This window comes from Taudactylus pleione, unplaced genomic scaffold (assembly GCF_031769625.1).
Source record: "Taudactylus pleione unplaced genomic scaffold, aTauple2 ptg000026l, whole genome shotgun sequence".
NCBI lineage: Eukaryota > Metazoa > Chordata > Amphibia > Anura > Myobatrachidae > Taudactylus > Taudactylus pleione.
In genome coordinates this window covers 5,364,092-5,385,808 of record NW_028284428.1, presented here as the reverse complement: position 1 = coordinate 5,385,808, position 21,717 = coordinate 5,364,092, and the positions used below count along the sequence as shown (strand labels likewise).

General features: G+C 46.2%; 1 protein-coding gene across 3 annotated transcripts in view; it reads left to right on the top strand.

Annotated features, from left to right (window-relative positions):
* Positions 1–21,717, top strand: part of PTCHD1 (patched domain containing 1) — a 289,736-nt gene that overhangs the window by 20,367 nt on the left and 247,652 nt on the right. The window contains exon 1 of one of the 3 annotated variants that reach the window (XM_088451592.1): positions 13,399–13,460. The exons of 1 other annotated variant lie outside the window; for it this stretch is intronic. The gene's annotated coding sequence lies outside the window, so the exon portion shown is untranslated. Of the gene's footprint in view, positions 1–13,398; positions 13,461–21,717 lie in introns of those variants that run through there. One more of the 3 variants, XM_088451594.1, reaches the window with a different exon arrangement.

Below are 21,717 nucleotides of genomic sequence, written 5' to 3'. Positions count from 1 at the left end.
AACAACAGCAGCGTCACCAGTAGCAGTATCTCAGAAACTCCAGCTCGTTCCAAGGCAGGCTACACTGTGTATTACCAGTATCAGTAAGAGGCACACCGCCGACAACCTCTTAGAGAAACTGAGGGAAATCATCACCCAGTTTCTTACCCCACTTAGACTCTCCTGGGGAATTGAGATATCTGACAATGCCACCAATATTGTGCGGGCATTACATCTGGGCAAATTCCAGCACATCCCATGTTTTGCTCACACAATAAATTTGGTGGTGCAGAATTTTCTGAAAAGCGACAGGGGCGTGCAGGAGATGCTTTGGGTGGCCCGAAAAATTTCTGGCCACTTTCGCCATTCAGCGACTGCGTGCCAAAGACTGGAGCGCCAGAAAACACTCTTGAACCTGCCCCACCATCACCTGAAGCAAGAGGTTGTGACGCGGTGCAACTCAACCCTCTATATGATTCAGAGGATGGAGGAGCAGCAAAAGGCCATTCAAGCCTATACATCCACCTATGACATAGGCATATGCACCTGACTCAAGCACAGTAGAGAATGATTTCTGTGTTGTGCAAGGTTCTCCAGCCCTTCGAACTTGCCACACGTGAAGTCAGTTCAGATACTGCCAGCTTGAGTCAGGTCATTCCCCTCATCAGGCTTTTGCAGAAGCAGCTGGAGAAAGTGAAGGAGGAGCTAAGACGGAGCAATTCTGCTCGGCATGTTGGACTTGTGGATGAAGCCCTTCATTCGCTTTGCCAGGATTCAAGGGTGGTCAATCTGTTGAAATCAGACCACTACATTTTGGTCACCGCGCTTGATCCCAGGTTTAAAGCCAATGTGGTGTCTCTCTTTCAGGCCGACACAAGCCTACAGAGGTGCAAAGACCTGCTGGTGAAAACACTGTCAGCTGAAGCGGAACGTGACACGTCAACAGCTCCTTCTTCATTTTCTCCCACAACTGGGGCTGCCAAGAAACAACTTAGGTATCCTAAGCAACCAGCTGGCGGTGATGCAGGGCAGGCAGGACTAAGTTTGGACATATGGTCCAGACTGAAGGACCTGGCAACAATTTCTGACATGTCTACTGTCACTGCATATGATATTATTACCATTGACAGAATGGTGGAGGATTACATCGGTGACAGCATCCAAGTAGGCATGTCAGACAGTCTGTACCTGTACTGGCAGGAAAAAGAGGCAAGTTGGAGGCCCCTGTACAAACTGGCTCTTTTTTACCTGAGTTGCCCCCCCTCCAGTGTGTACTCCGAAAGAGTGTTTAGTGCAGCCGGGAACCTTGTCAGAGAAAGGCGTAGGAGGTTGCTTCCACAAAATGTGGAGAAGATGATGTTCATAAAAATGAATTATCAACTCTTCTAGGGAGACCAGAACAACACTGAAGAGGGTGAGGAATCGGTGGAAAAGGAGTATGAGGACGACATCTTGAATCCGTGGAGCCAGTTTGTGCAGGGACAGATTAATTGCCAGCTTGTTTTGTGGGGGCCCAAACGAACCAATCATTTCAGCCACAGTCATGTGGCAGACCCTGGCGCTGAAATTATTGGTTTGTTAAAGTGTGCATGTCCTGTTTGGTCCTGTTTATACAAAATATGGGTGGGTGGGAGGACCCAAGGACAATTCCATCTTGCACCTCTTTTTTTTCTTTGCAGTATGTACTGTTTGGGGCCTAGTTTTTCAAACTGCCATCCTGTTTGCCACTGCAGTGTCACTCCTAGATGGGCCACGTGTTTGTGCCGCCCACTCGTGTCACTTAGCATAGTCATGCAGCTACCTTGGTGCAACCTTTTGGACAAAAAACACTATTGTGAGGTGTGAGGTGTTCAGAATAGACTGGAAATTAGTGGAAATTAAGGTTGTTGAGGTTAATAATAGCATAGGAGCAGAAAAACCCACAAATTCTGTGATTTTAGCTGTTTTTATGCTTTCTTTAAAAAAAATACAGATCCAAAACACAAAACCCAGAACCCAAAACACGGAAGGATGGCTTTGGCAAAACCAATCCAGATCCAAATCACAAAGAAATATCCAAAACCAAAACACAAAACACGAAAAGTGGCAGGTGCACACCTCTAGTTTAAACACTGTTTGATGGGCGGGCATAAATGAGCTATTGCGATCTTAGCAGCATGAGAGCCCTCTGCATGTCAGGAGAGACAATATGTTTGCTGCTAGTCAGACTTCCCACATATGTTGCATGGCTGGTCGATGTTACCGATGTTTACACTGTTATACGTCATCGAAAGGACATGAGAAAGCAGTAGCAATGGGTGTCTCTATGGGCGTGTCTATGGCTATGATTGGAAACGTTGGCATATTTTCGTTGCTGTATTCCGTACAAAATCACTGATGCGAATTAGGCCCTTGGAGTGTTGGCTTTTGTTTTTTTTCTGTCATTATGTGGGTTTTATGAAGTGTTTTATTTTTATGTCTGTAAAGTTTACATGCTTTTTTGTTTTGGATGCAAAACTGAGATGTACGCTACAGATGTGTATTCTAATCATGATAAAAAATGTGCACACGCATCGCGCCATGCGATTACCGGCAGCAGCGTATGCTATGGCGTGCACTGCAATCGCACCATGTAATCCTGTGGAGTGCGGGTGCACATCTGATCATACGATCCGTTTTAGGAGCTGCAAGAGACCACATCGGATCGTATCCTACTCCAAAAATACACGATTTCTACACGATTCATTGTAATACTCGGGCAGTCGGACCGAAATCGTGCAGCTGTATGGCCAGCATTTCTTTAATCAGTTGACTTGATTCAGAGGTACTCGCAAATAGCGAGCGCTCGCTCTGAATCAGGGCGTCCGCTTTTTATTTAAAACCCGGCCTCCTGGCTGCTCGCTAAGCTGTGGGTAACCACCCACAGCTTTAGCGGGCAGGCAGGTGATGGTCGCGATGAGACCCTTGTGGTAGGGTCTCGTTCCCACAAGCCCCAGTGAGTTTCCTGCTTTAATAGAGCAGGAAACTCACTACTGACATCATGAGTGATGTCAGTAGGGCCGCCCATAAACGGCAGGCGTTCCGACAGGAACACCTCCATTTGTCCAGCCACCCCCCCTCCCCACCTACAAAACGGGGCGAGCTGTCGATCAACATCAACAGCCGCCCTGTTTGTAGTGAGCCCCAGAGCGAGTGAATTTCTCACTCGCTACCGGGGTTGCGCACGTGCACAGTGCCCCACCATTGCTCCTCTTGCGAGCGCATATCGCTCGCGAGCGGGTCTGAATCAGGCTCAAAGTGCGATTTATGCTTTACCCACTCATTCCATCAGTCTGTTTGGATTTGTCTGTAGTTTGCCCTGTCCTAGAAGCTGGTATTTTATGGTTTTTGTTTCTGCTTTCTGTTTTTTGGAGGGTTTTATTCTTGTTTTTTTGTGTTGTCGATTTGTTTATTTACCGACATTAAACTTGTTTTTTTTGAATGTGTCGTTTATGATGGTGTTCTGGTTGTCCAACATGGAAATTTGTTACTGGAAGTTCGAAGTCTTATAAACGATTAAAAAATACGTCTATATTGTTACAAGCGGATTGACGTTTATTTTTACATTCTTCTGTTGTGCTTATGGTTTTGTATCTTTGTGTACCTGGCCCATATGGCAATATTTAAAAATGGAAGCTTAAATTGTAATACTATGAGATGACCCAGTTTAGAATGCTAATAAATCACTGAGGATTCCCTTAAAGTGTAACCAAATGCCTAATTCAAGCAGCCAGGAATTTTAACTCTAAAACTGTGTACACACTCATAGGTGTCGGAACAGGGGGGGGGGGCAAGGGGACGCTTTGCCCCCCCAAAAAACATCTGAGGCACCAGTGGAGCGGCGGACAGTCACTGGCTGTGCATTATAGCAATAGGCTGCACTTCCCCTTCACTGCACAGAAGAGGGGGAGGTGTAATGTGCAGTCTTTAAGTTAAAAAAAAGCATATTACACCTCATCCTTTGGGCAGCAGGGGCTGTGCAACCTATTGCTATAACACACAGCCCCTACCTCCTGTCCCTGGTGGTACCACCCTTACCTTTCCTCCATGGTGCTGTCCAATCACGATGAATAGATCAATTCAACAGGCGGTGATCTGCCAGTACAACTTATCACACCCGCGGGACACTGTGAAAGGCACAGGGCAGGCTGTTTTAGCGGGGCGCCGCTAAAAGGGAAAGGTGCATTCCGCCCCTTTAAAATCATGTAGGGCGTGGTGCTGAGATAAAACAGGCCAGCGGGAAAACTGTGTGTGTGTATGAATGTATATATATGTACAGCAGTGGCATAACTAGGGTATTTGGAGCCCAGGGAAAATATGAAAAGGGAGCCCCCCACAACAACCCGAGCTGTGCGCGCGGGAAAAAATGGGCGTGGTCACTTAAAAATGGGGCATGTCAACATGACACACCCCTTTATTTTCACGCTAAACATTCCTATCCATATGCACCTTAACCCCAGTATACAGTACCCCCAGTATGCAGTTGTGGTCCCTCTTATGCAGGCCCATAGTAGTGCCCCTTATACAGTATCCCCAGTTGTGGTCCCCCTTATACAGCCCCCAATTAGTTCCCCTTACTCAGTACCCCCAGTAGTGGCCCCCCAAATGCAGTGCCCCACGTAGTGTTCCCCCTTATGCAGTGCTCCCAGTAGCAGTCCCCACAATGCAGTGCACCCACTAGCGGTATCCCCTTATGCAGTGCCCTTTATATGGTGCCCCCAGTAGTAGTCACCCCCTATGCAGTGCCCTTTATATAGTGCCCCCAGCAGTAGTCCCCCCCATGCAGTTTTCCCAGTAGTGGTTCCCTTATGCAGGCACCCAGTAGTGATCCCCCCTATCCAGTGCCCCCTGTAGTGGCCCTTCCTATTATTGCCCCCAGAAGTAGTCCCTCGAGTGCAGTGCCTCTTGTAGTAGGCCCCTTTTATAATGCCCCCAGTGGTAGTTAACCCCCAAGTAGTAGTCCCCAGTAGAGTAGGTCCTCCCAATGGCGCTCCCAGTAGTAGCCACCACTCCCCCAGTAGAGGTCCCCCCAGTAGTAGCCACCCCTCCCCCAGTAGAGGTCCCCCCAGTAATAGCCACCCCTTCCCCAGTTGTAGCCACCCCTCCCCCAGTAGAGGTCCCCCCAGTAGTAGCCACCCCCCTCCACCCTCCCCCGTTGTGCAGATAGGTTTAAAAAAAAAAAATATATATATATATATATAAAGATATACTTACCTGAATCTCTGCTCCTGGTCCTGCTCGTGACGCCGCTCCCGCCCGGGCTGGCGTGCTCAGCATTATAGGACAGACATCATGACGTCATGACGTCAGTCCCATTACCCACTGCAGGAGCCGGACGGAAGTCCGGCTCTTGCAGTGGGTGCTGCAGCAGTCACTGAGAGTCTATCTGACTCTCATTGGCTGCTGTTTAACACACGCATCGCCGCCAGCGCTGGCGGTGATGCGTGTGTTATGCACAGCCTGAGCCCTCCTTCTGGCGCTATTGGGCAAGCGCTCAGGGGGAGGGAACGGGCTCAGGCATGCAGCACAGGACCGGCGCTGGAAGCCTAGCGCCGGTCTTGTGTAAATGTGTAGCGCTGACCGCACTCATTGCATTCGGCGCTACACTGGCTAACTAGGGCGGGCCGGTACCATGGCCGGCGGAGCCCCCCCGCACCGCCGGTCCAACGGCGCCCAGGGCACGCACCTCACTCTCCCTGCCCTAGTTACGCCACTGATGTACAGTGTAAATATATATACACATATAGTATATATAGATCAGAAATATACATTAAAAATAGCAGCGCTGGGATATATATATATTCGTCCCCACTGGAATCCACCACCACAGGTCCCTCTGTACGTTCTGGAGGCTGGTCTCCCTGGAAGAGTTGATAATTCATTTTTATGAACATCATCTTCTCCACATTTTGTGGAAGCAACCTCCTACGCCTTTTGCTGACAAGGTTCCCGGCTGCACTAAACACTCTTTCGGAGTGCACACTGGAGGGGGGGGCAACTCAGGTAAAATAGAGCCAGTTTGTACAGGGGCCTCCAAAGTGCCTCTTTTTCCTGCCAGTACATGTACGGACTGTCTGACATGCCTACTTGGATGCTGTCACCGATGTAATCCTTTATCAGACAGACACACACTTGTCGCTGCTGCTTTGAGGATGCAGGTGCGGCTACAGCCCACACATTTCACAAAGACAGAAAAAAAAAGAATTTTTTTATTGTTTGTGGAGCACACTTTGAGGGTTACACAACCGTTTAACAGACAGACGCACGCTTGTCGCTACTGCTTTGAGGATGCAAGTGCGGCTACAGCCCACACAATTCACAAAGACAGAAAAAAAAAAAGAATTTTTTTATTGTTTGTGGTGCACACTTTGAGGGTTACACCACCCTTTAACAGACAGACGCACACTTGTCGCTGCTGCTTTAAGGGTACAGGTGCGGCTACAGCTCACACATTTCACAAAGACAGGAAAAATTATAATAATTTTATTGTTTGTGGAGCACACTTTGAGGGTTATACCACCCTTTAACAGACAGACGCACGCTTGTCGCTGCTGCTTTGAGGATGCAGGTGCGGCTACAGCCCACACATTTCACAAAGAGAAAAAAAAAGAAGACATTTTTTATTGTTTGTGGAGCGCACTTTTAGGGTTACACCACCCTTTAACAGACAGACGCACGCTTGTCGCTGCTGCTTTAAGGATGCAGGTGCGGCTACAGTCCACACATGTCACAGACAGAAAAAAAAAGAAGAATTTTTTTATTGTTTGTGGAGCGCACTTTGAGGGTTACACCACCATTTAACAGACATACGCACGCTTGTCGCTGCTGCTTTGAGGATGCAGGTGGAATCTAGACGGGATTTGGACCCGGGGACACACTACCTCCATCAATTGTCTAAATCCTACTGCACTAATGGTGGATACCGGATGCACGTCTAACACCAACATAGCAGTCAAGGCCTCAGTTATACGTTTTGCTAGTAAAAGTAGTGGTGTTCCTACTTCCTCTCTGGGATGATGAACAACTCCTAGCAGCAGCAACAGCACTAGGAGGAAGTGGTTCTTTCCCTATTTTATTTTTATCGGAGAAAGTTTGGTCCTCCATTTATGTTATATTGATATATACGTGCGGCTAAGGCTCACACAAACACAGAAAATATTTTTTTATTTTTGTTGGAGAGTAGTGCACTTTGTGGGTTACACCACCCTTTAAGAAATGAGCCAGCTGGCTCTTTACTTATGGTACACAGGTGCACGCTTGGCGCTGCTCCTTTGTTGATGCACGTGCAGCCACAGTGCACACAATTCACAAACAAAGAAAATATTTTTTTATTATGTTTGGAGTGTACTTTGGGGGTTACAGCGCCCTTTAATGAATAAGCCAGCTGGCCCTTTACTAATGGGACACAGGCACATGCTTGGCACTGCTCCTCTGTTGATGCACATGCAGCCACAGTGCACACAATTCACAAACACAGAAAATATTTTTTTATTTTGTTTGGAGTGTACTTTGGGGGTTACAGCACCCTTTAATGGTCAAGCCAGCCGGCCCTTTACTTATGACACAGGCGCACGCTTGGCGCTACTTTGTTGATGCACATTCGGCTACTGCACACACAATTCACAAACACAGAAAATATTTTTTTATATTGTTTGGAGTGTACTTTGGGGTTTACAGCACCCTTTAGCAGACAAGCCAGCCGGCCCTTTACTTATGGGACACAGGCGCACACTTGGCGCTGCTCCTTTGTTGATGCACGTGCAGCCACAGTGCACACAATTCACAAACACAGAATTTTTTTTTTGTTTTGTTTGGAGTGTACTTTGGGGGTTACAGCACCCTTTAACAGACAAGCCAGCTGGCCCTTTACTTATGGGACACAGGCGCACGCTTGGCGCTGCTCCTTTGTTGATGCACGTGCAGCCACAGTGCACACAATTCACAAACACAGAAAATATTTTTATATTTTGTTTGGAGTGTACTTTGGGTGTTACAGCACCCTTTAACAGTCAAGCCCTTTACTTATGACACAGGCGCACGCTTGGCACTACTTTGTTGATGCACGTGCGACTACTGCGCACACAATTCACAAACACAGAAAAAATATTATTTTTTTTTGCACTTGGGTGGAGCACCCCTGATGGACAGAGCACCCCCTGGACAACACTACAGCACCCCTTTAGGACTGGGACACTGCACAGGACTTTGGAGTGGACACAGCCCCTATGGACAACAGCAGCACAGTGCAGCACAGCACAGCACAACACTACACTGCACTACACTACACTACACTACACAGCCCAGCCAGCCCTAACTCCCACCCTCCCTCTTCACTGTCCACAGCTGAGTGAGAAAATGGCGCCGACGCGGGTACCTTATATAGGATCCAAAACCCGTGAGACCCGGAAGGCGGGAAGATGACGTTTTGCCTCGATTTCAGATCCGAGTCAGGCAGGAAAAGTCGACCCTGACTCGGATCGGCCTCGGATCGGGGGGGCTCGGGGGGGGTTCGGATTTCAGAAATCCGAACCCGCTCACCCCTAGTTCCTTTGCAACTTTATCAAATGTGACACTATACAACTTAACTGGGTTTATATACCTTCCTTAATGAGCAGCTTGTTTTCACCTGATTCGAACAATCCATCTAGATAAGTAAGTTTCTATGCAAAAACTGTTGTAAACATATCAATACAGCTTAATAATAAGACTCAGAGGAAAACTTACTTACTATATATAGGTTTTAATAAATAATAAACCTCTAAGATCAGAGATTAAGTATCTATTAGAACGGGGGACTTTCGATTAATGCAACGCAGATGGGATCACGTGGTATCCACTCCACGGACCGTCATCTGTTCCCCAGCTTACCTGTGGACGTGATCATCCATCTCACCACAAAGAGATAAATGTGGGACTCATTAATCACAACCCCATTTGGTGGATGAACATAAATAGGCGGCTGATGTCAGATGATGGTCCGCGGAGTGTTTGCCACGTGACCGCATCTGAGATTTATATATATACACAGATGTGTCCTCTGCATACAAATGTGTGCATGCATCGCACTACGCGATTTGCTGCGTTTGCACCATGAAATACTATGGGGTCACAAGTGCGAACATAGCGTGCGTACCTGCAGGTGCATAACGATTTGCCGGATTAGCGGAAAATATGCAACTTGACATATCTGTATTTGTGTGTGTGTGTATATATACACTATATACAGACCTCAGTTGCATATACTGCATGTGTGTATTCCAATGAGCGTACAATTCTGTGAATTAGCAGCGCCACCATTTTGTTAGTGATAGCAACCTCACTCTGTGAGAGTGCTGAATCTGCAGTTAACCACAGGGTGTGATTGCATACCATATTGTATTGATCAAGAAAAACATCCATTAAACATCAGCCTTAATGATCGGAATTTCATTGCTTTTTTAATTTTGAGTGGCTTAAATTCAGTTGGTTTTGTGAAATTTCAGATCATGTCTAAGAAGCCTTAATGGGACATGTGAAACAGTAAGGTTTTTTTTGTCTATGGAATTTCATTGCTTTTTTTATTATTTATTAACCATCAGGGATGGGAGCAGCAAATTGGGCCATCTGCAGGGGAGAAGGGCAAAATGGTACAACAGTGCTGGTGGTGGGGGAGACAGCACACAGAAGGTGTGTTGGGGGCGCAGAGGGAGAGACGGCTGTAGGGGGCAGGCTGCAGGCATGCAGGGCAGTGCACAGGGGCAGCAGCGGGGGTGTGGAGCAGTGGCAGCAGCGGGGCAGTGCACAGGGGCAGCAGCGGGGGACAAAGGGGCTCACTGGCACTGATCGTCCCCACCGTGAAATGCTTCTTAAGGCCCCTACACAGCCAGGGTCCCCCGGCCAAGCAATACCCTTGAATGCGTCAGCCCAGGCTGGGGATCTCTGGGGAGGTGGCGACCCTCCTATAAAGAGGTCCCCCTCTCCTGGCCACACTAGGCTGATAGCCCGGGGCTATCCCCAGCCGATGGGTGCCGGGTTGATAGTGTAGTGTGGTGCATTTGAAAGAGTTAAAAATATTTTGCTGTGGAACTACAGGTCCCAGCATGTCTCTCCCGCTTGCTGGTATTTGGAGAACCACAAGTACCAGCATGTAGGGCATTACAGGCCCACAGCAAAAGAAATGTGAAAATAAACACAAGACACACACACACACCATTGAAAGTAAAATTTTATTAAACCGTACATGTACACACACTATCTCACATACTCACCTAGTATCACTGAAGCCCATCATGTCCACTTGTCCAAGTAGAATCCATAGAGTACCTGTAAATAAAAATCCATACTCACCTCCTCCTATGCGTGGATCATGTCCTCTTCGTTCCATGTAGCATCCCCGGGCTTGGCAAAAAAAAAAATCAAGTTACGCGGACCACTGATCTTAGTACTGTCCTCTAAAGACAGTACTATCCGAATGACGGCTATGTCGTAGGATTTCACTATAGAAATCCTGGTGCGGTGCGCTCATTGGCTGAGAGAGGCAAGCCTTCCACCTCTCAGTGGTTCTCACCATTGACTTCAATGGTGAGAACCACAAAAGTAACTTAAGGTTACTTTCGTGCCCATTTAAAAAATGGTGCCTTAGTGCCATTTTTGAAATTCACGCCTCCCCCTCGGCTGGCTTTTATAGAAATGGTCCGGTGCTAGTTCTGGTAAATGCAGGGGAACCCTACTCATTTTTCCCCCTGTATTTCCATAACCAGTACCGGCTCAGAGCCCAGTGCTGGTTGTGCTGAATACAGGGGACCCTTATGTCATTTTTCACCTGTATTTTGTCAACCAGGATTGGTTCTGAATAGCCTGGTGCTGGTTGTACTTAATACAGGGTAACCCTACATCATTTGTCCCCTGTATTTAGCATAACCAGTACAGGTTCACCAAAGCCCTGTGCGGTTGTTCTTTTTTTGGAGGGGGGGACCACGAAATTTTTTAAATAAAATTTACACAGGTTTTATTTTTTTAAACACAGAAGCACAAATGGATCTCCCTGATCCCTCCGTGCTTCTGTGTTTATTTTTATACAGATGCAGGCATCAACGGATCTCCCTGATCCAAGCCTTCATCTGTCTGTGCACAATAGATCTCGTTTTTTGAAATAAATGGGCACCGCTGCTGAACTCGGCAGATTGGCTGGCAGGAACTGGATCCTCTCGGAACCAGGCTTGCCACCAAAACAGCACCACCGCCGATGGGTCCCACAGCCTGCACCGCAGCTGGGTCCCGCCACCAACTATTCGCACCGTTGGTGATAACGCCCACACCGCCCCCGCTACCTCCCCTGGGTCCCAGCCACAGCTAACGCCCACTTCCTTCCCCCGAGTCCCACCACTGCTACCGCCCACAAAGGACAGCCATCTTTGTGTACCAAAGTGAAGCCACAGTGAGTACACCCCCCTGCTGGAGGCACCTACTGAGGCTGCGCAGCAAGTTGAAGCTCCATATCTCCATAATGGGGCATTTGTGAGGTAATAGTTTAAAAACTGCAACTTTCTCAATTACCTGATCCCCAAAAGGCCCTAATAAAGGATACCTAATAAAACAAACCCCAAGTCTAAATTTGTCCCATACCCTGACTTGTGCCTTCCCAAAAATCCCCCATAGACTACAGCAGAAAAGTGGTCCTAACTGAAAGTGTCAAAAAAAGTGACAGTTGGAACTTTACATTACTCCCAAATTCTCAATTTCATCCTGAAATTTGGCAGACAGCACCGAGTGACAGTTCTACCCATCCATGCCAAATTTCAGCTCTGTACATCCAATAGTTTTTGAAATGTAGCCCCTTAAACACCATGCCGCCCCCCTCAGGAATTCTCTATGGGAGAATTCTGTTTTTTTTTTATTCATCCTTAATATAACGGCACGACTGTGCCCTTATAATATATATATCACATTTTTTCCGTTTGAGAGGAGTGCATTTTGCATATATTTGCTTGTAATTCTAAAGTTTAAAATGTGCTGATCTTTAACACTTACATGTTTCTAAAAGCATATGGATACTGTCCTAGGGCTATTAAAGCTGAATGGCGTTTGTATGTATTTTTTGAATATGTGTTTATAATAACTTAATAATAATTCTCCCATGCTAGTTGTCTGTGACCAGCTTTCTTTATGTGAATAGTGCAGTGTCTGAGCAGCCGTATAAAAGCTATATGCGTAAGCTAGCACCCAGCAAATGCAAATCCGGCCAACCCACAGCAAGGCAGGCGATCGCACAGCAAGGCATAAGAACACCCACTATATCTTGGCGTGCATTCGCTTTGTGTATGCAGACACCCACTAGCCTGTCTTAAGATGCCTATTTGCGCACGTCATCTCCAGGAAGTGTATACAACCACTGGTACATCAGGTACCATCAGATGCAATCGCAGCGCTTGAGGCATAACCATAGCCTTCTGCAAGCACTGCGAGCACTTCAGTGTAAAAACCAGCCAGGTGACTTATACAATGACGCTGTCTCATAATTATGCACGCCTCCGAAACGGCGTTGAGACGCTCAGGCACTCCTGCATTCGCACCTCCACTCCCCCGGTTCCTCAGACCAACCCCTGTCACCACCCACAAACGGCTTTTCCTGTCACTCACTCTGCTGGGCTGTCTATACGCAGCGAGTGAACGCTTCCTGATCTCTTGTACTGGTTCGCGCATATGCACTGTGATGCATACGCATGCGCAGAACGCGAAAATCGGCCAGCTATGAGCGAATGCATCCTAGCAAGCGGGTCTGAATCAGGTCCTCAGTCTCTCTTGTAGTGATCGCAGCTATGGAGTCATGGTTAAGACCAATAGACATTCTCATGAACTTACAGGTGGCAGCAAAAATATTCTTGATTAGCTGTATAGATTTTCGTGCATCTCTCATGTTTAATAAAAACAAATTGGTAAAAATATTTAGAAGCAGTGCCAGCTTGTTTTATGTATGTATTTATATATTAATATTTTGTTAAAAGAAAATATTACTAGACAGAAACATGCAACTTTTACAATATATTTTAGTCGTGTTTTTATTTTTTATTATCTTTTTTAGCATGTTGATCGTTTTTGAGCATTGAACATGTGGGTAGAAGTTTCAAAAATAAATTTGCTTTGCTTGTATAAAGTGTTCATTCTTTAGGACACACACACAATAAGATGCCACATACTTTTGGCCTGTTTTTTTTCCCTAGTAACAAAGAGTACCAGACATAAGTTCTGCATTCTTTAAATTACAAATTGTTTCTACTATTCCACAGGTTCTCAAACTCGGTCCTCAGGACCCCAAACAGTGCATGTTGCTCAGGCCTAATCACAAAATCACAAGTGAAATAATTAGCTTCACCTGTGGATCTTTTAAAATGTGTCAGTGAATAATGAAGACACCTGTGCCCCTGCTAGTTGACATGGAAAATGTGACCTGTGTGGGGTCCTGAGGACCGAGTTTGAGAACTACAGTAAGTATTCTGTAGATACGGGTGAGATCAAAGAATTATGTTTAATGTTATATAGTTTCCATACACAGTTGGCATTAAAAATACAAAAAATAAATTGGAAAGATCAAGGAGTAATAAAATGCCTCAAACTTTAATTTCCTGGACACATAAATGTAGAGGTCTGAGGGTTGAATTAAGAATTGTTGATACAGTGTGCGTTCCACTTAAAATACATTTCTGCTAAGTGGTAGACTGTTATTAGGGCACCACAAAAATGTGTTTTGTGCACAGTACAAAGATAATTGTTTTCTCTATTGTTAAAATTAAACTCAATCATCATCTGAACATACAAAGTGAAAGGGCTCTCAATTCATATGATCACATTGGTTTGCAGGGTATACAGTGGGGGATAGAAATAAAACCCCTCTGACAGTTTTTAGAAGTGGAGATGTTGCCTTTAGCAACCAATCAGATTCTAGCTACTACCGTATTTTCAATCTAGAAGATGCTAGTTAAATTGTAAGTAGAATCTGATTGGTTGCTATGGGCAACATCTCCATTTCTAAAAGAGAGAGGCTAAAAGAAGGTCAGAACACTTTGCCATGAATTCATGAGTTCAACAAATTAAACACAAATTACACATCACTGAATATTCAGATAATCCCAAGATTTTCTTTGTTCTCCTACTGAAAATAGTGATAGTAATGGGCTTAGCGCTACATTTTGTTTGCATAGTTTCAAAAGAAGAAAGGTTTTATAGAATGTGTTCTGTTCAGACTATAAAATGGGTGCATAGAATACCCAGTGGAATACTCCAAAATGTGATCCAGATTATCTTTTTTCCCAGATTGTAGGTTATTAAATTAGTGTAAATGCTCCTATCTGTAAATCCCTAAGAATCACAGAATGCATGCAACTTTGTGTGAGGTATAAAATTGTTCTTACAAATTACAGTTTGTTAATGTTATTAAAGTGTCATTGTAATACCTTTGAAGCTCATGTCTTATGTTTCATTCTGTATAAGGTTGGTGTTTTGTAAATGGATGCCCTGTACAGTATCAAGGAATCTTTGAATACCAAAAAGTAAATAACTGCTAGTATTCAGTAATAGTTTCACTCATTTACTAAATGTTAAAAATACACCCCTACAGATATTTTATTTTTTTCTAAGTGTTTTCTCCTTTCTCACACAAGGGTGAATGGGCTCTAAACAACGGGGTGCCTAGTTTTGTGGTATTGTTGGCACAGCTGTAAATGTATATTGTGAAAATGGGATGAACACTGCACTCAAATGGATTGGGGGGTGGGGGGGTTAGGAGTGTGGTGGGGGGAGGAGAATGGTGGATGAGGGGTGGTCTGTGCACAGCTATCTTAAGAGATGTCCGGTCTCTTATTGAACATATAGAGGTAAAGTGAGGCAGCGCTGCACAGGTTATGGCGAGGGGGAAGGGTGGCAGCACGGGGAGGGGGTAATGTGGTCTGGTGCTGAATAATGTAGTGTGCAGGTGATATAGGGTGGTCGCATGAATAAAGACTGATACACAAGTGCAGGGAGAACTTATGTTTATTGCAGTACAGATATTGAGACACAATGCTTTCTAGCTTCTGCGTACCCCCTCTATCTATTCAGAATGATGTAGTGATTGTGGTGGTATCAAGGGGGCCGTGTTCATACCCTGTTAATGATATGGGTGGATGAGTCAATGTGAAGATGGTCGGTCAGGCTTAGGGGCTGACTCGGTCCAATAATGGTCCAGTGCTAGAGGCGGCATCCCGCTTAGGGCTGGTCACTTACCGGTAAGTGTTGTAGATATAAAGGTAGTTCATTGGTGGTGCTTAGTTTCCTTGTCGCTGCCGGTGTGCTGGTGTTGAACCGGGGACACGTACCTCAGTGTCTGCTCAGTCCTGGCTCCTGTAGCGGGGTCACATGGATTCGCCTGGCAGAGGCTACACACTAGTATTAACGTCGATGATGACTGAGAGTGACTTGCTGCATCTTGATGTTGAATGCAGCTTCATGCTTCGGTAGTGCCGATGGTGATGTTAGCCTTGGTTGTGGGTGCCTCCGGGTTTACTGGTGACAGGTCGGAAACGTGCTGATGCAATGTCCTTATGGCCCTAACTTCCAGTCCCGGGATCCCTCGTGTGCACGCTCACCTCCGGATGCGCTGGTGACGGGCCGGGAGTGTGATAGCACAGTGCTCTATCGGCCCTAACTGCCAACCCCGGGGTCTCACGTGTGGGCTTGAGTGATGCTTAACTCACTCCAGCTCGAGGTGAGTGTGCCATGGTACGTGGGTAGAGTTCAGGTGTGCTTACAGGTGGTGTGCCTGTATTAGATGGGTCCAATGCGTTTCAGCACTGAGTGCCTTTGTTAAGGATGTCCATGTGTTCGTGTGAAGCCTTTAAATAACTTCCTGGTTTGAAGTCATTGGTGGAGCTGGGTATACCCGCCCTCTGTGATTAACTGTGGAGTGGCTGAATGTCCTGTGGAGAAAGTTAGGTTGCTATGGTTATGTGGGTGTGTGCGTGCTAATGACGTCAATGTGGCATCCCTTGTATGATGTGGTTGTGGGTGTGTAAACTGGGCAGGCGGGGAAGTCCTTAGTAAAAAATAGGATGTGTAGGTGTGCTGGTTGCCAGGGTTAGGCGACCTGTGCAGGTATTAATCTTGTGGCAGTGATGGCTTGTTAATTTCAACACTATCTAGTGCTGTCTTTGAGGGGGTGATGGTTTGCTGGATTGGGATATATGTTATGTGGTGTCTGGGTAGCAAATGGCATGTGTCAATGGTGTCTGTGTGTCGGGGCTTCATGTCATGGGCTAGGTTGTTGTTTCTAATCTGGAGTAATGACTGGGGTATTGGGAAAAGTGTCTCCCTGTATTATGTGGTCGTGTGTGGGTGATATATTGATGGAATGGCTCTTATATTTTAGTACTGTGGTTAACAGGGGTCAGGGCACAAAGGGGGAGGGGGGTAAGGGGGCTGGGGGAGGCCGGAGGGGGGTTGTGTGGTTGTTTGGTGAATACAAGAATCTAGGGGATGGTACGTGAGCGAGTAGGTATGTTATATGACAGATATGTTGAAGTCGATATTTAGACCCTTTGGTGTTAGGGCTTTTAGCATGTAGATCCACTTTAGTTCTGTTTTGTTTATCTTTTTTATGTAGTCTCCTCCTCTCCAATCTCTTGGTATAGTTGCATGGCTGTGAAGGTAATGGTGGATGGATCTTGTCCGTGTATTTCTCTGTAGTGTTGTGACAGGCTGTGTTTCTCGTATCCAATTTTTATGTTTCGTATGTGTTCTGCTATTCTTGTCTGCAGAGGCCTAATAGTCCTGCCTATGTATTGTAGTTTGCATGGGCATGAGACTAAATAGATGACTCCTTTAGTGTGGCAGGTTAACTCCTGTTTAATTTTGTGTGTTTGTCCTGTTTGATTTTACTTCTGTTGTTAAGTATTTCCCTGTGTGCAAATACAGGAAAACACTTAACAACAGAAGTAAAATGAAACATAACAGGACAAACACACAAAATTAAACAGGAGTTAACCCGCCGCGCTAAATGGGGTAAATGTACTACGAATTGAGAATGGTCGAGTTTAGTTTTTTTTTATCTCGATTTGCATCGCCAAATCTTGGGTGATTTTTCAGTTTTTCATCTCGCAAATTTACTAAGAAGTGAGTTTAGCTGAAAGTGAGTTGGCCGATGGTGAAGCAGATGGAGATATCTCCCCCGAGTTGCAAGTGAAGATGAGATTACTCACCTGAGATTGCTGTGTTTTCTCTCTGCAAATATCTCCCGAGCTAGCGGCCTGCACATATCAGTGAGATATGTGCTGGCTACTTGTGTTAAGACCTGTAAAAAACAGGTTAAATATTATAAAAAAAATGACATAGGGTCCCCTCCTAAAGCTTAACCAGCCCCGTATTTGCCAGCCAGTCCTGGTACCTAAAATTACAGGGAACAAAACGAGTAGGGTTCCAACGTAATTTAGGTACCAGCACCAGGCTGCAGGGCCAGTCCTGGTTTTAATGATAGGTGAAAAAAAATTGTGTAGGGGTCTATAATTAAAACCTACACCAGACCCAAAACGAGTAGTTTCATTCTATTTTTCACTTTATTACCCCCGTACCCAATGCTCCAGGGATGCGGGGAAGAGCCCCGGCTTCAGACCAAGCCTGGGTTTCAAGGGGGACCCCTTCTTGGGGGAGTCCCCACTTCCCCTGAGATCCCCAGCTTGGCCTGAGCGGCTTGGGCAGATAATGCTTTGGCCATGGGGCCCCGGTAATAGGGTGTCCGGGCTGTGGCATTACAGCCCGGCCGTTTTGGGTCCAGTGCTGGTTTTAATTATAGGGGGACCCCTACGCAATTTTTTTTTTCTGGTGCTGGTACCTAAAATACAGTGGAACCCTACTCGTTTTGTTCCCCATAATTTTAGGTACCAGGACTGGCTGGCAAGTCTGGGGCTGGTTAGGCTTTTGGGGGTGAACCTATGTAAAAAAAAAATTAAATATACCCTATTTAAACTATTTACAGCCAGAAACATACACAAATCATTGTGTTTCAGCCAAACTCGCAGCTCTGGAGTTGAGTGTTTAAAACTTCAATTTGGCAGAGAGTTTGCAGGCATCTCACCCGAGATTGTTATCTCAATTCTTGATAAATTTGCGTGCTGTATCTTTTAGGAGAAAAGTACTTCCGACTTTGCCCGATGGTGATAAGATTCGAGTTTGCTATCTCACCTGAGTTTTACGAGTGAGAAGAGAGAAATCTCTCTCTAACTCACCCGACTTTGCCTTTAGTCGATTTGCGAGTTGAAAATCATGCGTAAAGTCTCCTGAGATTGGCATCTTGAACAAACTCGATTCTTAGTAAATTTACCTCAAGTAGTCATCTATTTAGTCTCATGCCCATGTCACAACACTACAGAGAAATACACAGACAACACTCATCCACCATTACCTGCACAGCCATACAACACATACCAAGAGATTGGAAGGGAGGAGACTACATAAAAAAGATAAATAAAATAGAACTAAACTGGATCTACACGCTAAAGCCCCTAACACCAAAGGGTCTAAATATCGACTTCAACATAATAACTGTCATATAACATACCTACTCGCTCACGTACCATCCCCTAGATTTTTGTACTCACCAAAACAACCCCCCTCCTCCCCCTTTCTGCCCTGACCCCTGCCAACCACAATCCTAAAATATAAGAGTCATTCCATCAATATATCAGCCACACACGGCCACCTAATACAGGGAGACACTTTTCCCAGTACCCCAGTCATTACCCCAGATTAGAAACAACAACCTAGCCCATGGCATGAAGCCCCAACACACAGAAACCCTTGACACATACCACTTGCTACCTAGACACCACATAACATATATCCCAATCCAGCAAACCATCACCCCCTCAAAAACAGCACTAGGTAGTGTTAAAATTAACAAGCTATCACTCCCACGAGATTAATACCCGAACAGGTCGCCTACCCCTGGCAACCAGCACACCCACGCATCCTGTAAGCTGACCTGAACTCTACCCACATACCATGGCACACTCACCTCCAGCTGGAGTGAGTTAAGCATCACTCAAGCCCACACACGAGACCCCGGGCTGGCAGTTAGGGCCAATAGAGTGCTGTGATATCATGCTCCCGGCCCGTCACCAGCACACCTGGAGGCGAGCGCACACACGAGGGACTCCGGGACTGGAAGTTAGGGCCGTAAGGACGCTGCACCAGCACGCTTCCAGCCTGTCACCAGTACACCCAGAGGCAACCACAACCATGGCTAACATCACCACCGGCGCTAGCGAAGCGTGAAGCTGCATTTAACATCAAGACATGGCAAGCCACTCTCGGTCATCACCGCCATTAATACAAGCATGTAGCCTCTGCCATTCGAATCCACGTGACCCCGCTACAGAGGTATACTATCAGGATGCTGGCTGCTGGATTCCCGACAGCCGGCTTCCCGACTGCTTTATCCCTGCGTGGTATAAATGACCGGCGTCTATATCTAGACGCCTGTCATTTCCCCGACGCCGGGAGACAGGCGCCCGGCATCCCGATCGAAGGGATGCCGGGCGCCGCGAGCGGACAGCCGCAGGGGGGGAGGGTTAGGTTTAGGGCACCCTGGGGGGATTTAGGGTTAGGCACCCCCCCAGGAGGGTTAGGGTTAGGCTAGCGGGAGGGAGGGTTAGGTTTGGGCACCCCAGGGGGGGAATTAGGGTTAGGCACCCCCCAGGGGTTAGGGGTTTAGGCAGCGGGGAAGGGGGGGTTAGGGTTAGGCACAGGGGGGAGTTAAGGGTTAGGCAGGGTGTGCGGTGTGGGCCCCCCTGGACCCGGGGGCCCATGTGCCCCGCACACCCTGCACCCATTATAGATACGCCCCTGCCCGTGCTGCCTCCCTTCCCCCTTCCCTCTTATAACCTCCCTTCCCCCTTATAACCTGTGCAGCGCTGCCTCACTTTACCTGTAACTGTATATGGCAAAAAGATGTAATGTTATAGAAAGAGTACATTTGGTGCTTGGAACAACTGTCAGCAGAGAGAGACAACAGTAAAAGACTTTAAACATGTTTAAATCAATAGTTTCAAGGGTTATTTTGATTTATCAGGAAACAACAAATGGTCAGAACAGCGCACACAGCATTTTTTTCATTCACTTATGTCATACTTGCCTACTCCCGGATCCTGCGGGAAGCTCCCGATTTTTCAAGTAGCTCCCGCACATGGGGGCAAAATGGGGAGAATCTTACTGGGAATCAGTGGTCCATCAGTTGGGAGCAGGGCCTAATGATGAGATTATATGATATTCGTGTCATTTGGTCCCCCCAAGTTTAATATGTGTGATTCACGGGTGGGGTGGGGCCTAATGACTCAGTCCGGCCACGCCCTGATCACTGCCCACCTGCATCTCCGCTCTTCTTTCAGAGAATAAATATGACTTAAAATTGTAAATAGATACAGGGGCTGAAGTATCCAGCTCCATATAGATTCAGATGCATTTTGTATTTTGCACTTACACGTCTTTGCTGAATAAAAGATGGAGGAGTGTGTTAACCAGTGACATGAGGTGAGGTTAATAGCTGGGGAGGCACACATGGAGATGGGTCTGAGTGCTGGGGGCCTTTCTCACACTCTACTCACTGTAACTCTCCCCTTACTACACTAAGCTTCAGTGTCCATTGATTCTCCATTGATTCTCCTAACTGCATCCATGTCTTCTCTTGCTGCTGCTGACAGCTCCAATAACTAAGCACTGCAGTACACTTCCTGGTCATACGACACATCCAAGGTGTCCATCAGTGCTTAAGGCACGCCCCCTCCACACTCAGAGGCATGCCTCTATTAGCTCTCTTTCTGTGCAGCTTACTGCCTGTGGTGTGGGCCTGATTCATTAACGAACGAAACTGTGATTACGCATGCAACCGGCTGATGCACGAAGACTCCACTGAGATCGGACTGTGACAGGGGAGCTCTGCCTCCCCTGCCTACCCTGACTGCACATCACTTGTGTTAACACATATGTGTCCCATGCAGACCACAACAAAGACACATGTGCCTGTGTGAAGGTATATCACTCCTAACGCTAAATACACACTGATGATGATGACAACCGGCAGATGTTTCTTATTGGCTGAGTGCATCTTGATTCCGCCCATTAACAATATAATTAGTGTGGATGCTGCAATCTACTCTCATTATTTCATATTTGCATTCAGTACATGTCAGGAAGAGCAGGTTACCATTTCATGTTTGTTTTTAACAGAACTTAATTAGTACATTTATTTTTCTGTATTTATATGTAGTATACATAACAAATTTAATATTAATAACACTGTCATGAAACTATATGATACTTTGTTAAAGTATTTTACTGTGTGTGGATTGTGTACTGTAACTTTTGAAGTTACTACTACCACTAGCAACCACATCTCATGGTGTAAACCAGGTGCATATAGTATTATTTTCTCTTTGTGTCGAGCAGGCGCATATACTACTGTTTTCTCCTGGTGTAGAACCGGTGCATATGAATTGCTCTGCAAAATGTTACTTTTTTCTTTTACAATTTCACCTGTTATGGCTCAAAAAATGTACAACTGTGCATATGCCACAAAGGGTCTAATGAAAACCCAGGTAAGATATAGTTGGCCAATATACAGTATGGGATGAACTTGCGGGAAGTAGTCAGCATCCCGGCTGTCAGAATACTGGTGCCGGAAACCCGACAGCAGTTGGAATCCCGGCTCCAGAATACTGA